This window comes from Mus caroli, unplaced genomic scaffold, assembly GCF_978045245.1.
Source record: "Mus caroli unplaced genomic scaffold, Mus_caroli_1 scaffold_10, whole genome shotgun sequence".
NCBI lineage: Eukaryota > Metazoa > Chordata > Mammalia > Rodentia > Muridae > Mus > Mus caroli.
This window is the reverse complement of record NW_028227265.1, coordinates 2,611-10,000: the sequence shown is the minus strand read 5'-3', so window position 1 is coordinate 10,000 and position 7,390 is coordinate 2,611.

Here is a 7,390-nt window from a genome sequence, read left to right as displayed (position 1 = left end):
TAGGGTTAGGGTTAGGGTTAGGGTTAGGGTTAGGGTTAGGGTTAGGGTTAGGGTTAGGGTTAGGGTTAGGGTTAGGGTTAGGGTTAGGGTTAGGGTTAGGGTTAGGGTTAGGGTTAGGGTTAGGGTTAGGGTTAGGGTTAGGGTTAGGGTTAGGGTTAGGGTTAGGGTTAGGGTTAGGGTTAGGGTTAGGGTTAGGGTTAGGGTTAGGGTTAGGGTTAGGGTTAGGGTTAGGGTTAGGGTTAGGGTTAGGGTTAGGGTTAGGGTTAGGGTTAGGGTTAGGGTTAGGGTTAGGGTTAGGGTTAGGGTTAGGGTTAGGGTTAGGGTTAGGGTTAGGGTTAGGGTTAGGGTTAGGGTTAGGGTTAGGGTTAGGGTTAGGGTTAGGGTTAGGGTTAGGGTTAGGGTTAGGGTTAGGGTTAGGGTTAGGGTTAGGGTTAGGGTTAGGGTTAGGGTTAGGGTTAGGGTTAGGGTTAGGGTTAGGGTTAGGGTTAGGGTTAGGGTTAGGGTTAGGGTTAGGGTTAGGGTTAGGGTTAGGGTTAGGGTTAGGGTTAGGGTTAGGGTTAGGGTTAGGGTTAGGGTTAGGGTTAGGGTTAGGGTTAGGGTTAGGGTTAGGGTTAGGGTTAGGGTTAGGGTTAGGGTTAGGGTTAGGGTTAGGGTTAGGGTTAGGGTTAGGGTTAGGGTTAGGGTTAGGGTTAGGGTTAGGGTTAGGGTTAGGGTTAGGGTTAGGGTTAGGGTTAGGGTTAGGGTTAGGGTTAGGGTTAGGGTTAGGGTTAGGGTTAGGGTTAGGGTTAGGGTTAGGGTTAGGGTTAGGGTTAGGGTTAGGGTTAGGGTTAGGGTTAGGGTTAGGGTTAGGGTTAGGGTTAGGGTTAGGGTTAGGGTTAGGGTTAGGGTTAGGGTTAGGGTTAGGGTTAGGGTTAGGGTTAGGGTTAGGGTTAGGGTTAGGGTTAGGGTTAGGGTTAGGGTTAGGGTTAGGGTTAGGGTTAGGGTTAGGGTTAGGGTTAGGGTTAGGGTTAGGGTTAGGGTTAGGGTTAGGGTTAGGGTTAGGGTTAGGGTTAGGGTTAGGGTTAGGGTTAGGGTTAGGGTTAGGGTTAGGGTTAGGGTTAGGGTTAGGGTTAGGGTTAGGGTTAGGGTTAGGGTTAGGGTTAGGGTTAGGGTTAGGGTTAGGGTTAGGGTTAGGGTTAGGGTTAGGGTTAGGGTTAGGGTTAGGGTTAGGGTTAGGGTTAGGGTTAGGGTTAGGGTTAGGGTTAGGGTTAGGGTTAGGGTTAGGGTTAGGGTTAGGGTTAGGGTTAGGGTTAGGGTTAGGGTTAGGGTTAGGGTTAGGGTTAGGGTTAGGGTTAGGGTTAGGGTTAGGGTTAGGGTTAGGGTTAGGGTTAGGGTTAGGGTTAGGGTTAGGGTTAGGGTTAGGGTTAGGGTTAGGGTTAGGGTTAGGGTTAGGGTTAGGGTTAGGGTTAGGGTTAGGGTTAGGGTTAGGGTTAGGGTTAGGGTTAGGGTTAGGGTTAGGGTTAGGGTTAGGGTTAGGGTTAGGGTTAGGGTTAGGGTTAGGGTTAGGGTTAGGGTTAGGGTTAGGGTTAGGGTTAGGGTTAGGGTTAGGGTTAGGGTTAGGGTTAGGGTTAGGGTTAGGGTTAGGGTTAGGGTTAGGGTTAGGGTTAGGGTTAGGGTTAGGGTTAGGGTTAGGGTTAGGGTTAGGGTTAGGGTTAGGGTTAGGGTTAGGGTTAGGGTTAGGGTTAGGGTTAGGGTTAGGGTTAGGGTTAGGGTTAGGGTTAGGGTTAGGGTTAGGGTTAGGGTTAGGGTTAGGGTTAGGGTTAGGGTTAGGGTTAGGGTTAGGGTTAGGGTTAGGGTTAGGGTTAGGGTTAGGGTTAGGGTTAGGGTTAGGGTTAGGGTTAGGGTTAGGGTTAGGGTTAGGGTTAGGGTTAGGGTTAGGGTTAGGGTTAGGGTTAGGGTTAGGGTTAGGGTTAGGGTTAGGGTTAGGGTTAGGGTTAGGGTTAGGGTTAGGGTTAGGGTTAGGGTTAGGGTTAGGGTTAGGGTTAGGGTTAGGGTTAGGGTTAGGGTTAGGGTTAGGGTTAGGGTTAGGGTTAGGGTTAGGGTTAGGGTTAGGGTTAGGGTTAGGGTTAGGGTTAGGGTTAGGGTTAGGGTTAGGGTTAGGGTTAGGGTTAGGGTTAGGGTTAGGGTTAGGGTTAGGGTTAGGGTTAGGGTTAGGGTTAGGGTTAGGGTTAGGGTTAGGGTTAGGGTTAGGGTTAGGGTTAGGGTTAGGGTTAGGGTTAGGGTTAGGGTTAGGGTTAGGGTTAGGGTTAGGGTTAGGGTTAGGGTTAGGGTTAGGGTTAGGGTTAGGGTTAGGGTTAGGGTTAGGGTTAGGGTTAGGGTTAGGGTTAGGGTTAGGGTTAGGGTTAGGGTTAGGGTTAGGGTTAGGGTTAGGGTTAGGGTTAGGGTTAGGGTTAGGGTTAGGGTTAGGGTTAGGGTTAGGGTTAGGGTTAGGGTTAGGGTTAGGGTTAGGGTTAGGGTTAGGGTTAGGGTTAGGGTTAGGGTTAGGGTTAGGGTTAGGGTTAGGGTTAGGGTTAGGGTTAGGGTTAGGGTTAGGGTTAGGGTTAGGGTTAGGGTTAGGGTTAGGGTTAGGGTTAGGGTTAGGGTTAGGGTTAGGGTTAGGGTTAGGGTTAGGGTTAGGGTTAGGGTTAGGGTTAGGGTTAGGGTTAGGGTTAGGGTTAGGGTTAGGGTTAGGGTTAGGGTTAGGGTTAGGGTTAGGGTTAGGGTTAGGGTTAGGGTTAGGGTTAGGGTTAGGGTTAGGGTTAGGGTTAGGGTTAGGGTTAGGGTTAGGGTTAGGGTTAGGGTTAGGGTTAGGGTTAGGGTTAGGGTTAGGGTTAGGGTTAGGGTTAGGGTTAGGGTTAGGGTTAGGGTTAGGGTTAGGGTTAGGGTTAGGGTTAGGGTTAGGGTTAGGGTTAGGGTTAGGGTTAGGGTTAGGGTTAGGGTTAGGGTTAGGGTTAGGGTTAGGGTTAGGGTTAGGGTTAGGGTTAGGGTTAGGGTTAGGGTTAGGGTTAGGGTTAGGGTTAGGGTTAGGGTTAGGGTTAGGGTTAGGGTTAGGGTTAGGGTTAGGGTTAGGGTTAGGGTTAGGGTTAGGGTTAGGGTTAGGGTTAGGGTTAGGGTTAGGGTTAGGGTTAGGGTTAGGGTTAGGGTTAGGGTTAGGGTTAGGGTTAGGGTTAGGGTTAGGGTTAGGGTTAGGGTTAGGGTTAGGGTTAGGGTTAGGGTTAGGGTTAGGGTTAGGGTTAGGGTTAGGGTTAGGGTTAGGGTTAGGGTTAGGGTTAGGGTTAGGGTTAGGGTTAGGGTTAGGGTTAGGGTTAGGGTTAGGGTTAGGGTTAGGGTTAGGGTTAGGGTTAGGGTTAGGGTTAGGGTTAGGGTTAGGGTTAGGGTTAGGGTTAGGGTTAGGGTTAGGGTTAGGGTTAGGGTTAGGGTTAGGGTTAGGGTTAGGGTTAGGGTTAGGGTTAGGGTTAGGGTTAGGGTTAGGGTTAGGGTTAGGGTTAGGGTTAGGGTTAGGGTTAGGGTTAGGGTTAGGGTTAGGGTTAGGGTTAGGGTTAGGGTTAGGGTTAGGGTTAGGGTTAGGGTTAGGGTTAGGGTTAGGGTTAGGGTTAGGGTTAGGGTTAGGGTTAGGGTTAGGGTTAGGGTTAGGGTTAGGGTTAGGGTTAGGGTTAGGGTTAGGGTTAGGGTTAGGGTTAGGGTTAGGGTTAGGGTTAGGGTTAGGGTTAGGGTTAGGGTTAGGGTTAGGGTTAGGGTTAGGGTTAGGGTTAGGGTTAGGGTTAGGGTTAGGGTTAGGGTTAGGGTTAGGGTTAGGGTTAGGGTTAGGGTTAGGGTTAGGGTTAGGGTTAGGGTTAGGGTTAGGGTTAGGGTTAGGGTTAGGGTTAGGGTTAGGGTTAGGGTTAGGGTTAGGGTTAGGGTTAGGGTTAGGGTTAGGGTTAGGGTTAGGGTTAGGGTTAGGGTTAGGGTTAGGGTTAGGGTTAGGGTTAGGGTTAGGGTTAGGGTTAGGGTTAGGGTTAGGGTTAGGGTTAGGGTTAGGGTTAGGGTTAGGGTTAGGGTTAGGGTTAGGGTTAGGGTTAGGGTTAGGGTTAGGGTTAGGGTTAGGGTTAGGGTTAGGGTTAGGGTTAGGGTTAGGGTTAGGGTTAGGGTTAGGGTTAGGGTTAGGGTTAGGGTTAGGGTTAGGGTTAGGGTTAGGGTTAGGGTTAGGGTTAGGGTTAGGGTTAGGGTTAGGGTTAGGGTTAGGGTTAGGGTTAGGGTTAGGGTTAGGGTTAGGGTTAGGGTTAGGGTTAGGGTTAGGGTTAGGGTTAGGGTTAGGGTTAGGGTTAGGGTTAGGGTTAGGGTTAGGGTTAGGGTTAGGGTTAGGGTTAGGGTTAGGGTTAGGGTTAGGGTTAGGGTTAGGGTTAGGGTTAGGGTTAGGGTTAGGGTTAGGGTTAGGGTTAGGGTTAGGGTTAGGGTTAGGGTTAGGGTTAGGGTTAGGGTTAGGGTTAGGGTTAGGGTTAGGGTTAGGGTTAGGGTTAGGGTTAGGGTTAGGGTTAGGGTTAGGGTTAGGGTTAGGGTTAGGGTTAGGGTTAGGGTTAGGGTTAGGGTTAGGGTTAGGGTTAGGGTTAGGGTTAGGGTTAGGGTTAGGGTTAGGGTTAGGGTTAGGGTTAGGGTTAGGGTTAGGGTTAGGGTTAGGGTTAGGGTTAGGGTTAGGGTTAGGGTTAGGGTTAGGGTTAGGGTTAGGGTTAGGGTTAGGGTTAGGGTTAGGGTTAGGGTTAGGGTTAGGGTTAGGGTTAGGGTTAGGGTTAGGGTTAGGGTTAGGGTTAGGGTTAGGGTTAGGGTTAGGGTTAGGGTTAGGGTTAGGGTTAGGGTTAGGGTTAGGGTTAGGGTTAGGGTTAGGGTTAGGGTTAGGGTTAGGGTTAGGGTTAGGGTTAGGGTTAGGGTTAGGGTTAGGGTTAGGGTTAGGGTTAGGGTTAGGGTTAGGGTTAGGGTTAGGGTTAGGGTTAGGGTTAGGGTTAGGGTTAGGGTTAGGGTTAGGGTTAGGGTTAGGGTTAGGGTTAGGGTTAGGGTTAGGGTTAGGGTTAGGGTTAGGGTTAGGGTTAGGGTTAGGGTTAGGGTTAGGGTTAGGGTTAGGGTTAGGGTTAGGGTTAGGGTTAGGGTTAGGGTTAGGGTTAGGGTTAGGGTTAGGGTTAGGGTTAGGGTTAGGGTTAGGGTTAGGGTTAGGGTTAGGGTTAGGGTTAGGGTTAGGGTTAGGGTTAGGGTTAGGGTTAGGGTTAGGGTTAGGGTTAGGGTTAGGGTTAGGGTTAGGGTTAGGGTTAGGGTTAGGGTTAGGGTTAGGGTTAGGGTTAGGGTTAGGGTTAGGGTTAGGGTTAGGGTTAGGGTTAGGGTTAGGGTTAGGGTTAGGGTTAGGGTTAGGGTTAGGGTTAGGGTTAGGGTTAGGGTTAGGGTTAGGGTTAGGGTTAGGGTTAGGGTTAGGGTTAGGGTTAGGGTTAGGGTTAGGGTTAGGGTTAGGGTTAGGGTTAGGGTTAGGGTTAGGGTTAGGGTTAGGGTTAGGGTTAGGGTTAGGGTTAGGGTTAGGGTTAGGGTTAGGGTTAGGGTTAGGGTTAGGGTTAGGGTTAGGGTTAGGGTTAGGGTTAGGGTTAGGGTTAGGGTTAGGGTTAGGGTTAGGGTTAGGGTTAGGGTTAGGGTTAGGGTTAGGGTTAGGGTTAGGGTTAGGGTTAGGGTTAGGGTTAGGGTTAGGGTTAGGGTTAGGGTTAGGGTTAGGGTTAGGGTTAGGGTTAGGGTTAGGGTTAGGGTTAGGGTTAGGGTTAGGGTTAGGGTTAGGGTTAGGGTTAGGGTTAGGGTTAGGGTTAGGGTTAGGGTTAGGGTTAGGGTTAGGGTTAGGGTTAGGGTTAGGGTTAGGGTTAGGGTTAGGGTTAGGGTTAGGGTTAGGGTTAGGGTTAGGGTTAGGGTTAGGGTTAGGGTTAGGGTTAGGGTTAGGGTTAGGGTTAGGGTTAGGGTTAGGGTTAGGGTTAGGGTTAGGGTTAGGGTTAGGGTTAGGGTTAGGGTTAGGGTTAGGGTTAGGGTTAGGGTTAGGGTTAGGGTTAGGGTTAGGGTTAGGGTTAGGGTTAGGGTTAGGGTTAGGGTTAGGGTTAGGGTTAGGGTTAGGGTTAGGGTTAGGGTTAGGGTTAGGGTTAGGGTTAGGGTTAGGGTTAGGGTTAGGGTTAGGGTTAGGGTTAGGGTTAGGGTTAGGGTTAGGGTTAGGGTTAGGGTTAGGGTTAGGGTTAGGGTTAGGGTTAGGGTTAGGGTTAGGGTTAGGGTTAGGGTTAGGGTTAGGGTTAGGGTTAGGGTTAGGGTTAGGGTTAGGGTTAGGGTTAGGGTTAGGGTTAGGGTTAGGGTTAGGGTTAGGGTTAGGGTTAGGGTTAGGGTTAGGGTTAGGGTTAGGGTTAGGGTTAGGGTTAGGGTTAGGGTTAGGGTTAGGGTTAGGGTTAGGGTTAGGGTTAGGGTTAGGGTTAGGGTTAGGGTTAGGGTTAGGGTTAGGGTTAGGGTTAGGGTTAGGGTTAGGGTTAGGGTTAGGGTTAGGGTTAGGGTTAGGGTTAGGGTTAGGGTTAGGGTTAGGGTTAGGGTTAGGGTTAGGGTTAGGGTTAGGGTTAGGGTTAGGGTTAGGGTTAGGGTTAGGGTTAGGGTTAGGGTTAGGGTTAGGGTTAGGGTTAGGGTTAGGGTTAGGGTTAGGGTTAGGGTTAGGGTTAGGGTTAGGGTTAGGGTTAGGGTTAGGGTTAGGGTTAGGGTTAGGGTTAGGGTTAGGGTTAGGGTTAGGGTTAGGGTTAGGGTTAGGGTTAGGGTTAGGGTTAGGGTTAGGGTTAGGGTTAGGGTTAGGGTTAGGGTTAGGGTTAGGGTTAGGGTTAGGGTTAGGGTTAGGGTTAGGGTTAGGGTTAGGGTTAGGGTTAGGGTTAGGGTTAGGGTTAGGGTTAGGGTTAGGGTTAGGGTTAGGGTTAGGGTTAGGGTTAGGGTTAGGGTTAGGGTTAGGGTTAGGGTTAGGGTTAGGGTTAGGGTTAGGGTTAGGGTTAGGGTTAGGGTTAGGGTTAGGGTTAGGGTTAGGGTTAGGGTTAGGGTTAGGGTTAGGGTTAGGGTTAGGGTTAGGGTTAGGGTTAGGGTTAGGGTTAGGGTTAGGGTTAGGGTTAGGGTTAGGGTTAGGGTTAGGGTTAGGGTTAGGGTTAGGGTTAGGGTTAGGGTTAGGGTTAGGGTTAGGGTTAGGGTTAGGGTTAGGGTTAGGGTTAGGGTTAGGGTTAGGGTTAGGGTTAGGGTTAGGGTTAGGGTTAGGGTTAGGGTTAGGGTTAGGGTTAGGGTTAGGGTTAGGGTTAGGGTTAGGGTTAGGGTTAGGGTTAGGGTTAGGGTTAGGGTTAGGGTTAGGGTTAGGGTTAGGGTTAGGGTTAGG